This window comes from Triticum urartu, chromosome 3, assembly GCF_003073215.2.
Source record: "Triticum urartu cultivar G1812 chromosome 3, Tu2.1, whole genome shotgun sequence".
In the NCBI taxonomy this organism is placed as follows: domain Eukaryota; kingdom Viridiplantae; phylum Streptophyta; class Magnoliopsida; order Poales; family Poaceae; genus Triticum; species Triticum urartu.
In genome coordinates this window covers 166,619,196-166,642,692 of record NC_053024.1, presented here as the reverse complement: position 1 = coordinate 166,642,692, position 23,497 = coordinate 166,619,196, and the positions used below count along the sequence as shown (strand labels likewise).

Sequence of the window (23,497 nt, the reverse complement as noted above, 5' to 3'; positions counted from 1 at the left end):
CGGACGTGTGGACAAACTAGCAGGGCGGGAACCTTGCGTGGTAAACTGCACGGTAGCGCGGGAACAGGCTCACCGACGATACATTTGGCGCCTCTTCGAGCCCACGCGTGCGGTGTAGTGTTGTCAAGCGTGCACTGGAAACCTCCACTATGAACGTCGTGACAAAATGTGATGATTACAGGCTGGCGGGCCCCCATTTATTACAGCGGGCAACCTGTCAATCGCGCCTCACAATTGCAATAAGCACACCCACCACGCGAAATTCTTAGAGGGTATCCTGCGCGACTCCAATGGCGCTCCGAGCGGCTGCCGATGATGAGCAGTAGTTCATCATGCATGGCATGGTGGACACCCACAGAAGGTTCATGGACCTCTCGATGGTGTACACCAACAACCCGGTCTAGGTGGAGCACTCCATCCACATGATGGAGATGTTGCTTGCCGAGGAGAAGTTGAAGGTGGTCGGGTTCGACCTCGAGTACACCCGCGCACGTGCCGGGTCTCATCCCAAGGTCATTGTTGCCCATATGTGTGTGCGCCACCACGTCCTCGTCTACCACTACTGCCTGGCCACAAGGCCTTGCGAGCGTTTCGCTAGGTTTGTCAACAGCCCCCACTACATGTTCGCTACAGTGGACATCACCAACGATGTAAAGGCGCTCGAGAATTCGGGCATCGCCTGCCAGAATCTTGTCGACATCCAAGGCCAATACAAGATCTAGGGTAGCAAGGACCATGAGAAGGATTCAATGGTTCACCTCGTCGAGGGCATTATCGACCCCTACTACAGAGACATAAAGGATTTGTGCAACAAGGACAAGCGTGCCTGGCACGCGGCCTGTGTAACACCCCAAAAATTTAAACATGATTTGTTTATTAAAATTTTGCCATGAAATTAAATCTTTCATTTTATGGATTTTCTTTGATTTCAGAACCATTCTTTTCTTTGATATTGTGGAGTTTCTACCAAGTGGAAACTTTCCAAATGTATTGTTGGGCTTGTAAACCCTCTCAAGAAAAAAACATTTCCTTTATCAGTAGAATTATTTATACAATTTTTTCCCCTGAGTTTTATTTCTTTAAAAAATGACTTTTCCTAAGTTTTAGAGCCTCTTTTGCACTGCAACCCTATGATAAATTTATTTAAAATTCCAACCAAAATTTGGGGATGTCATGTGATGTTTTAAAATCACTTTTATGCAAAAATATCTTCTATTCATTGGAGATTTTTAGCTCTACACCAAAATTTCAAATCTGGTCCAGTTTGCAATTTTGCACTACAACCTATTTAAATAATTCTTTAAATTTCTTTCTTGATGTTTGGAGATGACAGTAGATACATATAATTCATCTTTATGAAAAACCCACTAATGTTCTTTGTAAAATTTGAGTAAATCATCCTCATCTTCATTCTGGTCCAGCTTGGTGATTTGTACTGCAACCATATTTTAACTTGCCCTTTCTGCTGTGATTCCTTTTCCTGCTTATAGACCACCCTACCAAACCCTTAAGTCCAGGAGGTTGGACCCATTGAAGCATTTTTGGTACATGAAATAATACCATTTTCTTTCTGTCCAGATTTGATTTTCTCAAGAACTTGCACTAACAAGTTTCTAGCTTTGACCAACTAACCTTGCCACCATCACCTACATCTAAAGAGACCCCAGTCTGGAGATTTTGGCCACCCCAAGAGATGCCTAGATGCCCTTGGCATTTCATCGAACAGGTTAGGAGCATGGCCAGTTTTGGCATGCTTTTAGACTTGCATTAGGATGATGCTATAATGACCTTACCAACATGTCTATTAGCTCCCTTGTGATCAATAACCTAGTTATGTTTAGTTGTAGAGGCATCAGAGAGGCCTAGGGAGCGTTGGCATAGCATCGAGCACCTGGCGTGCGTGCTCTGGGCGCGCCCAGAGCGCAACGCACGCGCACCGAGCCGCCGCGTCTTGCCCCTGGCCTTCGCGCGCCCGCAGAGCCACGCCTCATTCCCGTCCACTCACCAGAACCCTCCAGGCCACCCTGGCGCCCTACAGCGCCACCGTCAGAGCCCCCTTGGCGGCACGCCGGAGTCCACAACACACCCCTACCGTGGACGGCGCCGCCCGAGCCATACACGCGTGCCAGCTCGCCCCCTTGAGCAGTAGGGAGCTCGTCAGGATGCGCCGACCAGCCCCAACCGCCTCCACATCGCCCTGCTGCAACAGAACGGCGGTTCGCCGGCGTTCTTATCCACGGCCATGGGAACCGACCTCTCCGGGCTATATATAGCCCTCCCGATCATGCCTAAGCTCGTCAGCAGCCTTGTTCGAGCAGTAGGAAGCCTCCCCTCCTCCCTAGTTGGTCAGAGGCCCCTCCCTTCCCCATCTCCGATAGGTTCGGCCGCTGCCACGCTCTGGTTCAATTAGTCGCAAGCAGAGCCTCCCCCGCCCACCAAGTGCCACCATCCTCTTCCCCTGGACCTTGCGGAGCCACCCAACCTCTCAAACGCGATCAGGAACCACCGTAGTTCAAACCCCCAATCCCTCCCGAAGCCATCTCCGCCACGAAACTCGCCGCCGTCGACTCCCTCCGTCCCTGCCGGCCAGTCGACCACCGGAAGGACTTCCCTTAACCAGCGGATCCATCCCCGCCCTCAGAACCCCGCGGGGAGCCGCCGTTCGTCGACGGCGATCGCCGGAGCTCCACCTCGGCTCGGCTAAAGGAGAAAGAGGGCACGGGCGACTGGTCAAACCTGACCAGTGGGCCCAAGGGACCCACTGTCAGTGACCCCGAGCTGGCCCGCGCTGTTTTAAGTGGAGGCGCATTTCACCAAATGCGCCTTCGCTAAGAGAGAATCGTAAGCCCCCCCGAAACGTTTTCTATTCTAATTTTTTTTACTAAAAACAGATTTTTGACTAAACTTTGACTGGCTATAACTTTTTAAATATAAATCCAATTTACTTGATTCTTTTTCTGTTGACCCTCAAATTTGATCTAGTTTATTTTCATATTTATTTGAAAATTTTCCAAACAACTTTTTTGTACTGTTTTGAAACTATGTGTTGATTTCAAATTTTCTTAAATGGGATTTTTGAAGAAGAAGGAAAACTTTCAAAAGTTTTGGAATGCACCCTGCCTCTCCACAACTTGAAGGCAAGCATCCTGAACCCTGGCATAATATGTTGTGTGTTGTTTGGCAACGGTTACACACCACCGTGACATGGAGCATTCATTATTTGTTTAGTGATGGTATAATCATAACGCATGGGTTCATAATGTAGATCCTTTGTTGTTGGAAATAGATATGCTTGTGATAGTAATCACCCTCGTGTGGCTCTCATGCCTACCGGATGGAAGCCGAGAGAGTCTCTGTCTTGGGTAGACACGAGCTTATCCCTAGTTCCCCGTCGAGACGGTTGTGTCAGGTATGGCATGATGAGTTATGCGGACCGGTGACTCTATCTGTTGGTTGATATATATTTGTTATGCTAATCACGCAGGGAATACCTAAACCTCCTGAGTCGACCATAGATCGAGTCTTGTTCTAGTAACCCCCATACTTGATTCATACTGCCACTTGTCCCTGCCATAGGTAGGGTACGGTTTAGTAAAATGTCAACCCCTTCCTAGCAGACACCGTACAGAGAGGCCATGGTGGAAGATACCAGCTGCATCCAGTAGGCATGCCACCAGGTCCGGGGGCATGGGTGTTTCGGTTGGAGCCGAAGGGGGTAGCTCCCCTAGTTTGTGCGCGTTATAAATTTTGTGATCCCATGCTAGTCGAGGTTTTAGCCTCCCCACTTAGAGTTTCGCTTAACGGGTGTCGTGGGTGATTCCAGACACCGGTAAGTTAGGCTGGTGTGTGCAGTCAGGTGTGTTTTCAATTAAAAGTCCATAGACGGAATTAGTCCCGGTGGACTAAAGGAATCCGTTACTCGTGGGTAAAGAGTACATCCTCTGCAGAGATTATATCTATTCGAATAGCCGTGTCCATGGTTAAGGACTACAGTCTGGGATGGGTCAAGTGTCGGTCTTCAGAGGAAAGATGGCTAAACCAAAACATTGATCATGACTGGTGACTTATGATGGTTATGATTATGATTACTGTGGACTAACCATTTGTATTATTTGGATTATTGAGTATCCCTGGGATGATTCTACCTCTTGGATATTCACTATAACTATTCTTATATAAGTCCTTTATGTGGTGTCGCTTAGACGCCCGACTATGGCATGCTTGTTATTTAATTTACTTATAAGCCCTTTATGTGGTGTCGCTCAGACGCCCGACTGTGGCATGCTTGTTATTTAATTTACTTATAAGCCCTTTGTGTGGTGTCACTCAGACGCCCGACTGAGGCATGCTTTATATTACTATCCTTTCGGGGCATCGCTTCAGACACCCGATCGGTGTATTCTATTTCTACTCTCTGATTGCATAGTCATATTTGACATGAATAACCTGCTTGCATGCATCATGATTTTTATTTATGACTGACGTTGTGATCATAGAGAATTTCAGAGCATGTTTGTCTTTTTCTATATTATACTCGTGTTCATGATGTTTGCGAGTACATTCAAAGTACTCACTGGCTTGTCCCTGGCTATTGTCTTGGCCAGATTTCTTGCCTAGAGAGGAGCGTTGCGATGACAGCCCCGGATCATGCGCAATGGTGATAGCAGCCTCGCGAAGATAGGAGTTATCCTAGTCAGCTATTCTTGTGGGAAATGGAGTCCCATGGCCACCGATGAACCTCAAACTGCTTCCGCCATCAACCACTAGAAACCATCTGTTGTATTCATAGGCCAGAATGGCCTTGTACTTCAAACTCTGTACTTTGCTTGGAGTTTCTGTATCAAGTTGGTGCCTCATCAGCTAACAGTAAACCTGGGGCTAGTGAGCACAAGGGCCATTTTCTGGGAAATTAATATCCCGAAAATCCGGTCCTGATAGCCTAGATGGAGAAAGTCGACAAAGCTCACATCGTGTACGCGGCCAAGGAGGCATACACGAGCTACGACATGTACAGGCGGATCGTTGACATGAGGAAGTGCCTCCTTCGCCAAAACGGATAGGCATCCAGCCGGAAGCAGAGCAATGACAAGCGTCGTCGCAACAATAAGTAGATGATTAGATCCTCGTTTGTCCTAGTTTAGTATGCATGTAATTGCTTACTTTGGTGTGTGGAAATGTTATGTGTGTAGTCAGTTGTGTAATTGTATGCTTAATTTGGTTATGCAATGCTGTATTTTTAAGTATATATGTTGATGCTCTGTAGAAAGAGTGTACATGTTGTGTGGACAAATAAAATCACATCGCACACGGACTAAACAATGGAACCCGTCGGTGATGTTTTCATCAATCACTCACAATTGTATACTAGCAATCGTTTGCTCACAACACACACGGCTTGTTAGCAGTAATCATCTGTGTTGTTATCGGTGTTCGCACACATTTCTGATTACAGGCCTGTCTGCCACGTATCACACACATCTTGTTAAGTTGAACCGTTTCTGTTCTCATGTCTCAACGCAAACAGTTCATCCGAGTGAACCGCATGTCGTATATTGCACACACCTTTGATCTGGCTGACCGTTTCTTTTGTGTTGACTAATCACAAATAGTTCATCTGAGTGAACCGTATGCTGTATATCGCACACACCTTCATCTGGCTCCATGTTTCTTTTGTTTCTCCTCATCGCAAACAGTTAATTGAGCTGGACCGTATGCCCTGCATCGCACACGCAACTAAAATCTGAACCATGTTTGATGCATCCTCCATCACAAACGTTTTGCACCTTTTGACGGTTTTTTACACCACCGTTTGTGATTATGGCATCGCACACAGTTTCGTCAAAGGGTCTCTGATCGTAGTGTCGCGTTAGAAGCATCCTGCAGTAGTGATCAAGATCTATAGGGATAGATTAAGACGCTTAATAGAACTTTCACAAAACACATACCTTGATAAGATTTGAAGAATTTCAAAATGGTTAAGTCCAAGAAGGGGTTCTAGCCTGTATTACAAGGTGCGATGTTGACTAAGACTCAAAGCCCGACCACGGCAGAAGATAGATAGAGAATGAAAGTCATTCCCTATGCCTCAGCCATAGGTTCTATACGATATGCCATGCTGTGTACCACACCTGATGTGTGTCTTGCCACTTATCTGGAAAAGAGGCTACAAGAGTGATCCAAGAGTGGACTATTGGACAGCGGTCAAAATTATCCTTAGGTGCCTTAAAAAGGTCTAAGGAAATGTTTCTCGGTTATGGAGGTGATAAAGAGTTCGTCGTAAGGAGTTACATCGATGCAAGCTTTGACACTAATCTAGATGACTCTAAGTCTCAATCTGGATACATATTGAACATGGGAGCAATTAGCTATAATAGCTCCATGCAGAGCTTTGTAGACATAGAAATTTACAAATACATACAGATTTGAATGTAGCAGACCCGTTGACTAAACTTCTCTCACAAACAAAACATGATCACATCTTATTACTCCTTGGGTGTTAATCACATGGTGATGTGAACTAGATTATTAACTCTAGTAAACCCTTTGGGTGTTGGTCACATAGCGATGTGAACTATAGGTGTTAATCACCTGGCGATGTGAACTATAGGTGTTATTCACATGGCGATGTGAACTAGATTATTGACTCTAGTGCAAGTGGGGGACTGAAGGAAATATTCCCTAGAGGCAATAATAAAGTTATTATTTTATATTTCCTTATTCATGATAAAGGTTTATTATTCATGCTAGAATTGTATTGATCGGAAACCTTAATGCATGTGTGAATACATAAACGTACACCGTGTCCCTAGTGAGCCTCTACTAGACTAGCTCATTGATCAAAGATGGTTAAGGTTTCCTAACCATGGACATGAGTTGTCATTTGATAACGGGATCACATCATTGGGGGAATAATGTGATGGACAAGACCCATCCTTAGCTTAGCATAATGATCGTTCAATTTATTGCTATTGCTTTCTTCATGTCAAATACATATTCCTTCGACTATGAGATTATGCAACTCCCGAATACCGGAGGAATGCCTTGTGTGCTATCAAACATCACAAAGTAACTGAGTGATCATAAAGATGCTCTACATGTATCTCCAAAGGTATTTGTTGAGTAGGCATAGATCGAGATTAGGATTTGTCACTCTGAGTATCGGAGAGGTATCTCTGGGCCCTCTCGGTAATACAGATCATAAGCTTGCAAGCAAACGACTAAGGAGTTAGTCACAAGGTGTCGCGGGATTTCCATGGCCACCTATGGGACTGGGTGGCCCCTTGTTGGTTCGGTAGGGGGGCGGCGCATTGCACAAAGAGCAGACCAGCGTACGGCAGCATGACAGAGAGCACACAATCGATTTACCCAGGTTCGGGCCGCCGCGAGGCGTAAGACCGTACTACTGGTTTAGTGGATTGATGGAAGAATGAATGTGGTGGAGTGTAGTACACTTTCCCGGCAAGGTTTGCGCGTGGTGACTACGTGTGTGTGGTGGCTTGGGGTTGTCAACTTTTCAACCTTCTAACCCCTCCTACGAGTGCCATGGGCCTCCTTTTATAGACTAAGGGGTCACCACAGTGGCAAAGTGGTCATTATCCACTGATATGATAGCAAATAGTGCTATCATACGTAACTCTACGAGCTGACAGAGCGCATTAAATGCGCCGCTTAGTGTCACATCACTAGGCGCCTGGCAAGGCCTCTCGGGCTATCTTGCCAGCTCCGCTCCTGCTCTGTTGACACGTCGCAGGACGGGTGTCATCTGTAGGCTTCTCTGTAGGAAATGGCTGCCATGTGGCGAATGGCTACCACTTAACCATCTTGCGGCTTGACACCGCACTCATTGACGACATGAGTCGTGCTTGAGTGGTTGGTGGGGCGGTTCTGCCCCCGCGAGCCCCGGCAGGCTCTGCCAGGGAGCCTCGGTTGCTTGCTTCTGGTGGTGGCCTCGCCCCTTGCCGGGCTCGCCTGCCCGGCAAGGGAGGCCCTTCTCTTGCCGATATCCCGCTCCTTTGACTCGATCTTGGTCCTTCTGAGTTGCATGTTGGTTCTTCAAATCTCTTGGTTTTCCAACCTCTAGTTTAAGCTGGTGCTTCAACCTTGATCTTGTGCCTGTGCACAGTTGGTCAACAGACCGCAGATTTGTTGCACCGACAGAAGCCCCAGGGGCCTCCTCCGAATGCGCTGTTGAGCGTCGTCAGGGTAGGGCCTAATAAGTGCACATGCAAGGTTCCTAAAGGGGTTGGCCCCTTAAGTTTTCCGTTGCTGCTTCATCAACCTTGATTCCAGGCCAATTTCTGGTTTTCCCGCGTGCGTTGTGCACCGCGTCGTGGAAGAACTTGGATCGTGGCCCGCGGACTCTCCTCACACCAAGATCATGGGGCGGAAACTGCTACTCCACTCGCCCCCATTCCGCACGCACTCTGCCACATGTCCTGCATGCATTGGGCGTGGTAGGTGGTGGATGCGGAGGACACGGGGGAGAGTGCCATGGCTAAAATCTGATCATCGACGGTTGGAGCAAAAGGGAAGTGTCGGTGTGAAAACCGACGGATCTCGGGTAGGGGGTCCCGAACTGTGCATCTAAGGCAGATGGTAACAGGAGGCGGGGGACATGATGTTTACCCAGGTTCGGGCCCTCTCGATGGCGGTAATACCCTACTTCTTTCTTGATTGATCTTGATGGTATGAGTAGTACAAGAGTTGATCTACCACGAGATCATAGAGGCTAAACCCTAGAAGCTAGCCTATGGTATGATTGTCTATTGTCCTATGGACTAAACCCTCTGGTTTATATAGTCCCCGGAGGTGGCTAGGGTTACACAGAGCCGGTTACAAGGGAGGATATCTACATATCTGTATTGCCAAGCTTGCCTTCCACGCCAAGGAGAGTCCCATCCGGACACGGGACGACGTCTTCAATCTTGTATCCTCATAGTCCAACAGTCCGACCAAAGGATATAGTCCGGCTGTCCGGAGACCGCCTAATCCAGGATTCCCTCAGTAGCCCCCGAACCAGGCTTCAATGACGATGAGTCCGGCGCGCAGATTGTCTTCGGCATTGCAAGGCGGGTTCTTCTCCAAATTCTGAATATCTGCTGAGTAGTGTCTGGCTCCCCATAAATGTTGCACTTCTTGGCTTCCACGCCCAATAAGGGCTATCTTCCACGTGTCGAGCGAATGCGAGGAGCCAGGGCATTTTTACATTCGCCACCCTAGCCATGTAAGTAAACCGTCTATTAAAGAGATGGGGGTTCTTATATCCAGATCACACCATCCTCCCACGGCGAGTATCCATCGGAGCGCGCTCGGAAAAATCCATTCCAACATGGCCGGCCATCGCAGCTCCTCCTCCCGCTCCTGTAGCCCTATGCCCGGAGAAGTTTTCCATCCCACACAACCAATTAGAAGAGTTACAGACCAGGTATTTCTCCCTCCAGTGTATATGGTCCCCGTTCGAGCCGGGCTCGCCACCTATAATGGCGGGGAGCAAGCGGAGAGCTTCCCCAATCCCTCCAAGGGGTGCGGGTATGCCTTGTCCCTTTTTTACTAAGGGGACTTGGATTTCCAATCCATCCGTTCCTCTGCGGGCTCTGGGAGTTTTATGGCCTCCAGTTGCATAATTTCACCACCGCTTCTATATTACACATCGCTGGTTATGTTGCCCTTTGTGAGCTGTTTCTGGGCTGCGAAGCTCATTTCGAGTTGTGGAAGAGGCTATTCTGCCTTGTGCCCCGTACACAGAAGGGGTCAATATATCAAGTGGGCGGAGCCGAAATATGGCGCATCACCGGGACCGGATACCTGTCCGGTACCCCGAAGAAGACGTCCGAAGACTGGCCTTCGGAGTGGTTTTACATGGAGGACGTCCCCCTTCCAGATCCCATTCGGATGGGTCTTCCTGAGTTCAACAATGCCCTTTTGAAGAAACGCCGAAGCTGGCGCCCATGGATCCCTCAGGAGGAAGATAACGGAGAAGTCCTTTACCTGATGGGCCGGATAAAAGTGCTGGCTCAATCAGGACTGACAATAATCGAGGTTATGTCAATATGTATAATGTGGGGGGTGCGGCCACTTCAATATCGAGGGCACCCCATGTGGCGCTTTAACGGGGAAGATGATGCCACCCGCTGTGGGCGTAAGGGACCGGACTCAGATGATGCTCTAGCAAAAAAATTTCCAATTTGTTCAAGGGAGAGGAAGAGTAGTTCATCCGTATTAAGACACGGGAAGGATTCTCCATGTACAACCCTCCAAGCTGGGTGAGCTGTCAATTTTTACTCCCAACCTTCCCGCATTCTTCGTCGTAAATACTCACCTTGTCGTTTCATGGCAGGAACTGCGAAAAGCCGTAAGGGAGGTCATCAGCCCACCTCCACAACCGGAGGACCCTGACCGGGCCCTCGATCCCGGACTCAAAGAGGATCTGGACATATTTGTGGAGCTGATCGACATGACATTCTATCAATTGAGCTGCGATGGTGCCATGGTTGCCATCATAGCCGACTATCCTGGGCTACTCCCTTCGTCGCATGTAAGAAAAACCAGAGTCCCAACTTCTGAGAAGGATCCCCTTTTATGCACTTCACCTATCGTACACATATGGTGTTTTACAGGGAAGGCCCTCGGGACGCCATGCCGAACCCGCAGTGACTCACCAACAAGGGACACCGAAGCCGGGTAGGCTAAAAAGGAAGGCGGTCAGGACTGAGACGTCGGCGCAGAGGTATGATACAGAACCTTGCTCCGTGGTTGTCGACTTTCTTAAAATATAATGATGTCCATGTTTCCTAGTAGGAAAAACGCTCGCCGGACTATATCCGGAGAGGTTGCCGATCACGCTTCCACCAGTCGAGCTCCAGGGCCGGACATAGAGGCAGAAGCTAACACAGGGCGAACTCCGGATGCTCCTCCTACAGAGGATGCGGATAGAATATCCGCTACAAATTCCGAAGTGGAGAGCGCCATGAATCACATGCATCGCCGAGCCGTACTCCGTGACGCTTGTTTCTCTTAAGAGGCGTTCGATGCCTTCAACTCAGGAGACGCGTACATCTGTGCTGCTCAAAACGGTCTTGCCAGAGCCACAGACTAGTATGTAAAGGATATACGGGTAAGAAAATCTGACGATTATATATATCAGTATCCCCTGAGACTTGAAATAGTTGACACAACTGATTTAAGGATCATTATTTGTGCAGGTGCTTACAGAGAAGAATACCCAATTGTCTCAAGAGCTGGAAGAGTGCAAAGCCCAACTACGGGCCACGGTTGCCGTGTTGAAGGAGTCCGAGAAGGCCCCCTCTGGTAACACTTGTTTCCATTGCAAAGAATGACAGGTACCAGATAGTATGCGGCATGCATGCAGATCTAACAATAGATGTTGCAGATGACTTTGGAGTGAATCCGGAGGCCGTGCCGGAGAATGCGCAACGTGCTAATCGATAGCTAAATGCTAGCGAGCGTGTGCTTACGCGGGTCAGGCACGAGAAAAATAATCTCCAAGACGCCAATATCCAGCTGGGCGTGGAACTGAAAGATGTCCGAGCCTAGCTTGTGGACTCCGTGAAGGAGAATAAGCAGCTTCGACGCGGCATTTTCAGTAAGTGCTTGAACAAACTTTTGAGAGAGTTGGGCGAAGAATCCGGCTAACAGAGTTATGTCTACAGGTATGCTGACGGGTCGTCCCGCGGAGGAGATGCCTGGGTCTGCGGGTGATCTTCTACCAGAGCTCTCGCAACTGCACGAACGAGTTCGGTAGGTGATGCAGGGTATTGCCCAAGCCTTGTGGCCATCCGCCTCCCCGCTAGGAGGCATGGGGGAGCTTATAGAGAAGCTCAAGGGAGCGCGGCGGCGCTTCCGATTATGGAAGATATCAGCCTGCCGACAAGGTGCAAGGGAAGCCTGGGCCATGGTGAAGACATGATATACAAAAGCTGACCCAAACCACATGGCCGAGGTCGGACCTGTGGGGCCCGATGGGAAAGAGATCCCCGTCAGTTTGGTGTATGACCAAGTAGAATTAGCCGCCAAGTATTCCCAACAGGATTGTAGGCTACACAGCCTGTTGGATGGTATAGAAGAAGAATTTAGTCAGTCTTAGTGACCGTGTACTTTAAGTGACATATATAATGTCCCTAGCCAAATTGTAAATCATTTGTCATGGTGGACCTTTTCACTTCGACCTCTGGACCCGATAGTCCGGAGTGTATTCGAATACCTGCTCAGTTATGTAAAAACCGGGGTATGCGTGGAAACTAGGAGTAGGGGTCATAAGTGCTTGAACAGACAAGTACCCAACTAGCTATGTTATATTACATGGATAGCAAGAAACATCTTCCAGGGAGGATAGTTCCGTTAAGGGTTCCTTTCCCTGGGTACGCATGCCCTAATGTGCATGTCCGAACTGCAAAAAGAGACGCAGGCTATAAACATCTGGGGGCATGTATCAAAATAAATAAAAGTCATCTTTTGTTCGCCGGCCGAATATTCCCTTAAGAACGCTAGCTTTCGGCTTCACCCAGTTTGAGGTACACATCCGGCTGACCTGGCAGTAACAATCGCAGAGGTGCTCCCTTATGCCCTAGCCGAATTAACAGGAACGTAGGGCAGAAATACAAGAGTCAGGCAACCCAGCTTGGCCAAAACTTAAGTCATATCGATGCATATAATGGCGAAGAAAGGTACATGTGGAAGAATAACACATGTGTGGGGCGTAAAGCCCAGAAAAATAGTTATATTAAGCTTCTATATAAGAAGCCCCCATGTATAATGAGCGTGGTTAGCGCGTCAAGATTGTGTAGTCAAGACACTAGTTAGCCTTTTAAGGCCTTGAGGAGAAGAAAAAAAGAAGAGAGAAAGAGAGGAAAGACAGATAATAGATATGCAAAAAATTGACGGGGGTAAGGAGACGAACATAGAGTCCGGCACTAGGCGTAGAATCTTCGGAGTCTGGCCGTGTTCCATGGGTTTGGCTCGAGTCGATTGTCCGATGCATCCCGAAGACGGTACGCTCCACCGGTCAGAACCTGGTCAATAATGAAGGGACCTTCCCATTTGGGCTTGAGCTTGTTCTTTTTCTTCTCCGGTAGGCGTAGAACTAGTTCTCCAACGTTATAGGTTTTGGCCTGTACTTCTCTGCGTTGATACTTTCAAGCCTGTTGCTGATAGAGTGCGGAACGGGCTTTTGCCACATCGCGCTGCTCCTCCAGGGTGTCCAAACTGTCCTGCCGATCAAGCTAAGCCTCTTTTTCTTCGTACATGCGCACTCGAGGTGAGTCATGAATTATGTCGCAAGGCAAGAACCGCCTGTGCGCCATACACCATAAAAACGGTGTGTATCCGGTAGTGCGATTCGGCGTGGTCCGCAGCCCCCATAGTACGGAGTCGAGCTCCTCTACCTAGTGTGTGTTTGATTCCTTTAAGGACCGCACTAATCTGGGTTTGATGCCGCTCATGATAAGACCATTGCTCGCTCGACTTGACCGTTAGTTTGCGGGTGATAGACAGAAGCATAATCGAGCTTGATGCCCATATTGCTGCACCAAAGTTTTACCTCGTTGGCTGTAATGTTCGTGCCGTTGTTAGTGATGATGCTATGGGGGATGCCATAACGGTGTACAACCCCAGATATGAAGTCTATCACCGGTCCGGATTCAGCCATTTTAATGGGTTTGGCTTCTATCCATTTGGTGAATTTATCGACCATGACCAGCAAGTATTTTTTCTTATGGGTTCCCCCTTTGAGGGGTCCGACCATATCAAGCCCCCAGACCGCAAAGGGCCAAGCAATGGCGATTGTTTGGAGAGCGGTAGGTGGTATATGGCTTCGGTTTGCAAAAGGCTGGCAACCGACACAACGTTGGACCAAATCATGTGCATCTTCTTAGGCCGTCGGCCAATAGAAACATGTACGGAAGGCCTTGCTTACAAGGGCCCGGGTTGCGGCATGGTGGTCGCCGAGTCCAGCATGGATTTCTGCCAAAAGCTTCCGCCCCTCCTCTTCGGAGATGCACCTTTTAAGGACTCCGGTAGTTCTTTTATTATAAAGCTCTCCCTCGTGGACCTTGTAGACTTTAGATCGCCGCACTCTGCAGCGTGCCTCGTTTTGGTCCTCAGGTAGTTCATGCCTGGTTAGGTAGGCCAGGAATGGTTCTGTCCACGGGGCGATGACGGCCATTATCACATGGGTTGAAGGTGTTATTTCGATGGCAGTGCCTTCGATTGTGTCATAGTGTTCGGTATCTGGTGTTGTGGCCGGGTCCGGACTATGTTTACCGGTGTCCCCTTCCCATACCACGGATGGCTTAAATAGCCTTTCCAAGAAGATGTTAGGTTGGACAGGATCGCGCTTAGCGCTGATACGGGCGAGGATATCCGTCGCCTAATTGTTTTCCCAAGCCACATGGTGGAATTCAAGCCCCATGAACCGAGCTGACATTTTGAGGACGGTGTTGCGATATGCCGCCATTTTCGGATCCTTGGCATCAAAGTCTCCATTTATTTGAGATATTGCGAGGTTCGAGTCCCCGCGCACCTCCAGGCGTTGAATGCCCATGGAAACTGCCATCCCGACACCATGTAATAGGGCCTCGTATTCGGTTGCGTTGTTGGAGTCTATGTATAGTTTTTGGAGTATGTATTCGACTGTATCTCTGGTGGGGGATGTCAGGACAACACCAGCCCCCAGACCAGCCAGCATTTTAGAGCCATCAAAGTGCATGATCCAATTGGAGTACGTGTCGTACTCTTTAGGGAGTTCGGCTTCTTTCCACTCGGCAACGAAATCGGCCAGTACTTGCGACTTAATGGCTCGTCGTGGTCTATATGATATGTCGAATGGGAGGAGTTCGATAGCCCATTTGGCAACCCATCCCGTGGCATCGCGGTTGTTTATTATGTCGTTAAGTGGTACTTCTGAGGCCACCGTAATTGAACACTCTTGAAAGTAGTGTCGTAATTTCCGGGCTGCCATGAATACCGCGTATGCTATCTTTTGATAATGTGGGTACCGTGATTTGCATGGAGTGAGGACAGTAGATACATAATATACCGGCTTTTGAAGTGGGAATTTATGTCCGTCCATCTCTCGTTCGACGACGAGCACTACGCTTACAACTTGGTGAGTTGCCGCTATATACAACAGCATTGGTTCGCCGACATTTGGCGCGGCCGAGATTGGGTTGGTGGCCAGGATGGCTTTTATTTCTTCCAATCCGGTCGTGGCTGCGTCCATCCACTCGAAGGGTTTGGTGCGCCAAAGAAGGCGATAAAGGGGGAGTGCCTTTTCTCCTAATCGGGAGATAAAGCGGCTTAAGGCCGCCACACATCCAGTTAACTTCTGGATTTGCTTGAGGTCAGTTGGGATAGCCAACTGCGACAGAGCTCAGATTTTAGCCGGATTTGCTTCAATTCCTCTACTAGAGACGATGAAGCCCAGGAGCTTTCCGACGGGTACCAAAAAACGCATTTTTTCGGATTGAGCTTAACGTCGTATGTTGGGAGATTGTCGAATGTGAGCCTCAAGTCATCTATTAAGGAGTCGACGTGTTTGGTTTTAGTGACCACATCGTCTATGTATGCCTCCACTATTTTGCCGATCTGCTTTTCCAGACATGTCTGAATCATGCGTTGATACGTTGTGCCGGCGTTTTTGAGCCCAAAGGGCATTGTGTTAAAACAGAAGTGGCCATATAGAGTGATAAATGTCGTTGCGGCTTGATTGGACTCCGCCATCTTAATTTGGTGGTAACCGGAGTATGCGTCGAGGAAGCACAGTGAGTCGTGTCCTGCGGTGGCGTCGATAATTTGATCGATGCGAGGGAGGGGGAAGGGATCCTTTGGGCAAGCCTTATTAAGGTCCTTGAAGTCGACGCATAGGCGCCAGGATATGTCCTTCTTTGGTACCATTACCAGGTTTGCTAGCTAGTCCGGATGTTTTATTTCTATAATGAATCCAGCCTCCGGTAACTTGGCTAGCTCCTCTCCCATGGCTTGTCGCTTAGGTTCGGAGAAACGCCGAAGAGTCTGCTTGACCGGCTTGAATCCCTTTAGAATGTTAAGGCTATGCTCGGCCAGCCTGCGTGGGATTCCTGGCATGTCTGAAGGATGCCAGGCGAATATGTCCCAATTCCTGCGCAGGAACTCCCGCAGTGCGGCGTCTACAGCGGGGTTTAACTGTGCCCCGATGGATGTTATTTTTGTGGGGTCCGTTGGATGGACTTGGAATTTGACTATTTCATCCGCTAGTTTAAAACAGGTGGACTTGGATCTTTTGTCGAGTATCACGTCGTCCCTATCCACTGTGGAGCGCAGCGCAGTTAATTCCTCCACCGGAAGGGCTTCGGATAATGCCTCGAGGGCCAGTGCGGCTGTTTTGTTCTCGGCGCGGAGTGCTATGTCTGGATCACTAGCTAGAGTGATGATTCCATGGGGCCCGGGTATTTTGAGCTTCATGTACCCGTAATGGGGTATGGTTTGGAAGATCGTGAATGCCTCCCGCCCTAGAAGGGCGTGGTATCCTCTACTGAACGGGGCCACTTGGAATGTAATTTCTTCGGACCTGTAATTCTACGGAGTGCCGAATACCACGTCTAGTGTGATTTTCCCAGCGCAACGTGCCTCCCGACTGGGGATGATTCCTCCGAAGGTCGTGCTGCTTTGCTCAATACGGTTTCTGTCTATTTCCATTTTTTGAAGAGTCTCCTCATAAATAAGGTTTAATTCGCTGCTGCCGTCCATGAGCACTTTAGTAAGCCGAAAGCCGTCCACAATTGGACTAAGGACCAAGGCGGCTGGTGCTCGGGCTGTTCAGAATTTAGGTTTTTCACTGGCATTGAAGGTGATACCCGTGTCGTTCCTTGGATTTATTGCTGCCATGTAGCAGACTTCGGCAAGGCTGTGGAGTGCTCTCTTACGCCTATTATTTGAGGCGAAGGTCTCGAAGACTGTCAATACTGTATTGTTATCCACGGGATGGTGCTCTGCGGTGTTTTGAATGAGGAGATCCTCGCCGCTCTTGGCCACCTGTCGGAGTACCCAACATGCTCTAAGGCTGTGTGTTGGTATGGTATCCGCTGTACTATGAATTTTGCAGGGCCCGTTAAGCCATCCCTCTAATACGGTTCCACGCCCTGTAGTGGGCTTTTGCGTGTTTGTGATTGAGTCAGGTGACTTATGCGAGTGCACCATTTTAGTTCGGACTGGGGGTTTTGTCAGAGCCGGATTATCCCAAAATTTTGTTTGGGTTTTCCAGGCGCTTTCCATCACATAGTACTTCCGTACTATGGCCGCCAAGTCAGCGAAGTGTGCTATGTCACGGCGACTTATGGCGTTGAGGATTCCCTTGTCCATGCAATTGTTGCAAAAGAACAAAATTGCATCTTCCTCGCGACAATCCTTGACCTTGTTCATTACAAGGACGAATCTGGCCCAATAGTGACTACTGTCTCTTGGGCACTACAACAAGAATCCCCCTTTGGCAACGCATCAATGTGTTGTCGTATGTCCATATAAGCGTTGCTAAGGTCTACACCAACGGATTAAAATGCGTTGCCGTTGGTGGCGTTGCAAAGGTCTACACCAACATATATACATGCATTGGTAAACGGCATAAATAAGTGTTGTAAGATAGCAACATATAGAGCTAGAGCACAACAACACTTCATATGCGTTGGTGGCTAGCCTAGAAAATGACCATTGTAATGCCTAGAAGAATTGTCGTATTGCTTGGACAATTAATGGTATTTTGTATATTAGCATCCAGAACTTATTGCATTAATGTTGATAATGCATAGGAGACACAAACATAACAATGAGAAAGGTCACATATATTAAATCAACATGATTGCTTTACAAAGAACATGATACACAGATTACAATATGTGAAACTATCTAGTAATAGTCTGATTCTCAACCTTGCACTGAACGACTCAGCCATCTAAACACATAGTGTTTGAAACATTCACCCTAAAAATTACATTCCAAAACATAATCTGAAACTATCTAGTAGTAGCCACCTTCTCGATCTTGTAATCAACTTCTGAGCCATGCATCATCGATTTATCTTGGCAATCTACAACAACAAAGAAATGAGAATAGCAAGGTACCATCAAAGAAAATCAATTAACAGGGAAGTAAAATTTAAACAAAAGAGCAACATATAAAGGTTGGAGGACATGTGATAGTTAATCTTACTATATGACTAATAATTTTGTTAGTGGTTATGTCAACCAAGAAACAGTTACTCCCGGAGGGAGTACCAAGTGAACACCCATAGTTTTTTGTTTTATATTATAGGTCAGTACTCTGGAGTGTAGCAAGGGCACCATTCTTCTTTGGATTTCCCAAGCTAAGCAGGAACTGCAATAAGCATTAATATTGAAGAAAGTATGAGCAAATAAATTGTTGCTCAGCCATGTTGTATTCACACAATAGAGAAATGAGCATACCTTGTCTTTAGATGGATGATTGCATCTCCATATCATAGAGGAAGCTTCACTTTAAATGCAATATGTTGCTTCCCTGAACAGATTAGTTAAAGTTTCACTTCTCTGAACACCCAAGTCGAAGCAAGCACCAGAACAATATCCTTGTTTCGTCATCCAACATATATCATCACCTCTAAAGAGCTATGAAATATCATGATTTGATCACTTTTTACAGTCCCAACCATAGCACTATGCTATATAGACGGAGAAAAGAAGGCCTTTTGAAAAGAGCGTCCTTATGTTAAACGAGTTAAACACCTTACAAAGAATATAATGGAGATACAGTGAGGTACATGCCAAAAACTATGTAGATCGACAAATATAGCTTCCTTGATTGCAAACAAAGATCTGCAGTTCTCAAAACAATACATATAAAGGTAGACATTTTCAAATTTCCAGAAGTACTTGAAGTTGAGAGCTACAAAGCATGGATACGGCAAAATCTGCCGATTTGATGTCCTAGTACAGCGGGATATGGTGACACGCCTGGATAAGCTGGGATACACGTATCCCGCAGCATCCCATGATTCCTGAATAAAAAAAATAGAAAAAAAGCATTGATACGGCTGGGATACATTGAGGGACTCGGGAGGCCCAATAATAGCCTTGGCACAATACAAACTCTCATACGCACGCACGCCACATAATGAACGACCTGCTGCTAACAAGCAGCGAACGGGCCACCGCTACCTGGACTCGACCACTGCCCCCAGCAGCTTCTCCTCCCGGAGGCAACCACACTCAAGCAGGTAACCCCAAGGCCAGCAGCCTCTCCTCAACCTCTTCATCTTTGTGACATGATTTCCTTCAATTGAGAGGCTGCTAATTGCTTCCCCGTGTTGTGCTCGCTTGAATGATTTCTACTTGTTTCTAGGGAGCATGGCATCCGGGAGCGCCACCCCCGGGGCCACCCGTCCGTGGGTGAGATTAAAGGACAGCCTGGTCCCTGGTGTTCGTAGATACGAACTATCCTCTGTGGGATCCAGACCCAGCAGTTTCTCATTGTTTTTTCTGTTTTGACTCTGTATATTTCTTATTTATTTTTTATATACTCACTGTATCCCCAAACGACTGTTTTTGAAAAATGATGTATCCTGTGTCCTTGTATGCGTATCCCCGTCTTTCCGTCCTCGTGTCCGTGCTTTTTAGGTTGAGAGAACATAATTCCCACAAAGCTAAATCAGGTGGTTCTATTAAATGATAACAAGTATGTTTTCACATGATTTTAATTTATATAGATGCTTGGGAATAAGACAAATCTGAATTATGAATACACAAACTTTTTCAACCTCGGTTTTTAAATTACATTGCAGATAATGTCATGTAAATCACCTACACGTTTACTAGCCAGCTGGAATCATGCAGTCCTACCTCCTTTTGCAGAAGTAGCCCACTATATGCCTTGATCTTTCTCCCAAAGATGAATATGTAAGAAATTTTGGCACTGCAAATAATGATGGATTTGCTTCATAAGTACTTGCAAGAACATTTAAGTTTTACATATCTAAATCAGTGGATCATAAGTCATACCATAAGCACTAGCTAGTATCATCATTCTGAACTGAGGATTTACGTGTTAAGAGAAAGAATAAACAGACAAATGTTGGCTGATGCGAAGTCAATTTCAGAAATAGCAAGGAGAGATGAAATTAAGGATTATAAAATAAAGATAGAGAGAAATAGTAGGACGTAGAGATGCATGTGGGGCTTATTCATAGATTATTACAAGGAAATAAGTAAGGTTTCATAACACCGATAAAAAGATATTTGTTTTCTTTCTCGAAAAAAAATCATGATGTTGTACATAATAGTGGTCACCTATTAAATGATACTAGAAGGAATGGTTTTGATAAATAGTCAGAAACTAACAGCTAGGATATCCAGAGATACTATCAACTTATTCAATTGACAGTCTAATCATCTTCATGGATATATTAATTAATTATCCACACACATAGCTACATGAAAAATTAAAATCTAATGTATCATGATAGAACTATTTAGAAAAAGAGAACGCACACATTTTCCTGAATCAACACATACAGCCATGTGGTGAATCACTTGTATGCGTACACCCAGATAACTGAATTACCCCTAGGTAGAAGTATTTCTGTGCACATATGAGAATAGTGAGGAATACAAACCATGGAGTGGTGTGGCTGTTGGTGCAAGCCAGCGCCCACAAAGGCGGATCAGGAAAGTGATAAGGCAGCATTAAACATTATCGTAATGGCCGGCAAAGAATTATCCATGGCAAGATGCCATGCCATAAAGTAGCGGTAGGGCAAGAGCAGAGGGGAGAGGTGCCTTACTGAACCGTCACATGGAGTCGAGGTAGCCAAGGTGGAACAGCGCCATCGAGCCTAGCCGGTAGCCGATCGTGTGTGGAAGTGGGGATTGCTGGGCTGAGCACATGAGCTACAACAATGATCCGTCGCGCCGTGCAGAGGCATGGAGGACGTCGTGGCGGTGGGGTTGGGGGCAGGGCCAGAGGAGAACAAGAGGGGGAACGAGCTGGTGAGGCGTGGTGAAGGGGAGCACCGGAGTTTCCTCGAATCAGAGGCGGCGGAGGCAATGGCATTGTGGTGGAGCTCGTGTGGGAGATTGAATCGGGGAGAGAGGTGGTGGGGAGTAAGAGATTGGGTTCTTTTTTCCCTGCTTGGCTGCGTGTTGGTTGCGTGATATTTGGACCGAGGTGGATACAGGGAGGTTATCCTTCGTGGGGAAGTGGGAGGTTTGTTTAACTCAACGCATCTCGACTTTCGTTGCTAGATATGCGTTGTTGATAGGTGGGTTTTTGTTGTAGTGGGGGCTCTAACCTAATGTGGGAGATATCATTTATATCTGGGTGTGTGGGTGGATTTAAGTCCAGACCTTGACCCAATCTGAGACCTAGGGGCAGGGGAGTTTCTGATCTTGGAAGTTCGGGCTTCGGGATGTTGCCCCGCTGGTTTGGCATGCAGCCTGATTCTAGGTTCAGGGTTAGGGCGATGTCCTCCCGTGGACGGGTATCCGGCTCGGAGAGCTCGGGAATCCGGACATATTTCGTCCTCAGGATAGAGGAAGAATCGCCGCATTGCTCCTCCACCACCGCTATCTGATGGGTGATCGGCGGAGAGTTAATCTCCCTTTAGTCGGGTTTAAGCCCAATCCGATCATAGTCCATAGCGACTCCCAGAACGGTGATGCGATCCAAGAGCTCGTTCAAAGAGGAGAGCTCCATTGGATCCATCTGCTCGGTGAATTTCGAGCCGATGTGGAGGCTATTTTTGATGACCCGAGAAGTCATCGTCGGCGCAGCGGCCGAGCGGGCGGTCATGACGAAGCTGCCTAGTTGGAGAGTTTGGCCTACAGCCAGGGCTCCCCCAGAGGTGATGTTGTTCTTGAGAACGAGACGAGCCATCCCTCCTTATGATGACAACACAGTGGAACTCTCAATGAAAGCACCAATGTCGGTGTCAAAACCGGCGGATCTCGGGTAGGGGGTCCCGAACTGTGCGCCAAGGCGGATGGTAATAGGAGGCGGGGGACACGATGTTTACCCAGGTTCGGGCCATCTCGATGGAGGTAATACCCTACTTCCTGCTTCATTGATCTTGATGATATGAGTATTACAAGAGTTGATCTACCACGAGATCGTAGAGGCTAAACCCTAGAAGCTAGCCTATGGTATGATTGTCTGTTGTCCTATGGACTAAACCCTCCGGTTTATATAGACACTGGAGGGGGCTAGGGTTACACAGAGTCGGTTACAAGGGAGGAGATCTACATATCCGTATTGCCAAGCTTTCCTTCCACGCCAAGGAGTCCCATCCAGACACGGGACGAAGTCTTCAATCTTGTATCTTCATAGTCCAATAGTCCGGCCAAAGGATATAGTCCGGCTGTCCGGAGACCCCCTAATCCAGGACTCCCTCAGGCGGCTTCGACCCTCAGAGTCATAGTGGGTGAAGAGAGCACGTATTGGAGGAGAGGGGCGGCCGTTTCCCGTAGGAGGAACCAGCCCCCTGCCATGTTCCCCTATAAAAAGGGTCAGTGCGGTGTTCTCCTGCACACACTTCTCCTTCTCCTTCATGATTCTTCTCATCTTGCCATGGCGGGAGGCTGACAGCATGGTGGAGTTCCGGTGGCAGCGACGAGGGCTTATTCTCGACAGCGCACCCCTCCTCCTCCGAACCCCGAGGCAGCGGAATCGTCTGCAAGGAGAGGAGGAAGGGCGTGGTCATGGTCGCGCGGTGCTCGAGGAGGAGGAGGAAGGGGCAGTGCCCTAGTGGCGACTCCACCGGCGGCTCCACCTCTGATGGAAGGCCATGTCGGGGACCAACCTGAAGATCATCATCAGGCTGTACATGAGGGGGTGTGGGGGCGGAAGCACGAGGGTTGATGTTGACTTCCCCGCCCCTCATGTAATGTACCTCCGTCATGGTTGGAAGACCTTCGCCCATGCCCACAGCTTCTCGGGGGCGGGCACATTCTCCATTTCAAATTAATGGAGAGTGGCCTGCTCTCCGTCAAGATCTTCGAGCGTTCGGGAGGCCGCTTAGGGTGCTGCATGGAGAGCTCGGCCGACGACAAAAACTCCTCGGGCGAAAGCGACAAGGAGACAGTGACTGCGATGACGACGACAGTGGGCAAAGGAGCGACAACTCTGACTCCGGCTGATCGCTCGCACGCACCATCTTCATCAGCCGGCAGCACCATCAATCTGCTTCTGCGCCTCTTCCCCGGCAATGTGATTTTCCGAGGGGGTTGGATGCAAAAGTGTGGATGGTGCTGCCGGGCTCCTCCAGCAGTCTTCCAGCTGGATCCCGGCAGGCTTTCTCTCGAGCTGCAACTAAGTTAGCTCTGCCGAGTCCTGCTGGCCTGTAGTGACGGTGGTTGAAGGGGCCACCTTCCGCTGTGCTCTCCATCGAGGCGTTCCCTCGCGCTTCTGTTCTCCCCGGGCTACCTCTCCTAGAGCCCGAGGAGGAAGGGTTGGGCCTCCGCCCAGGCGCTCCTTTTCTCTCCTT

The 23,497-nt window shown here is 48.2% G+C and overlaps 1 long non-coding RNA gene across 5 annotated transcripts; it reads right to left on the bottom strand.

Moving 5' to 3' along the window:
• Positions 1 to 17,849: 17,849 nt before the first annotated feature.
• Positions 17,850 to 20,812, bottom strand: LOC125548225. Of its 5 annotated transcripts, none has more exons than XR_007300946.1 (4): positions 20,801 to 20,812; positions 19,860 to 19,932; positions 18,450 to 18,629; positions 17,850 to 18,073 (listed from the first exon to the last, which is right to left on the bottom strand). It is a non-coding gene; the product is annotated as an uncharacterized LOC125548225 (long non-coding RNA). The 5 variants fall into 5 exon arrangements; XR_007300944.1 differs by having other exon boundaries at positions 18,450 to 18,522; XR_007300943.1 differs by lacking the exon at positions 20,801 to 20,812 and adding an exon at positions 20,019 to 20,053.
• Positions 20,813 to 23,497: the final 2,685 nt, after the last annotated feature.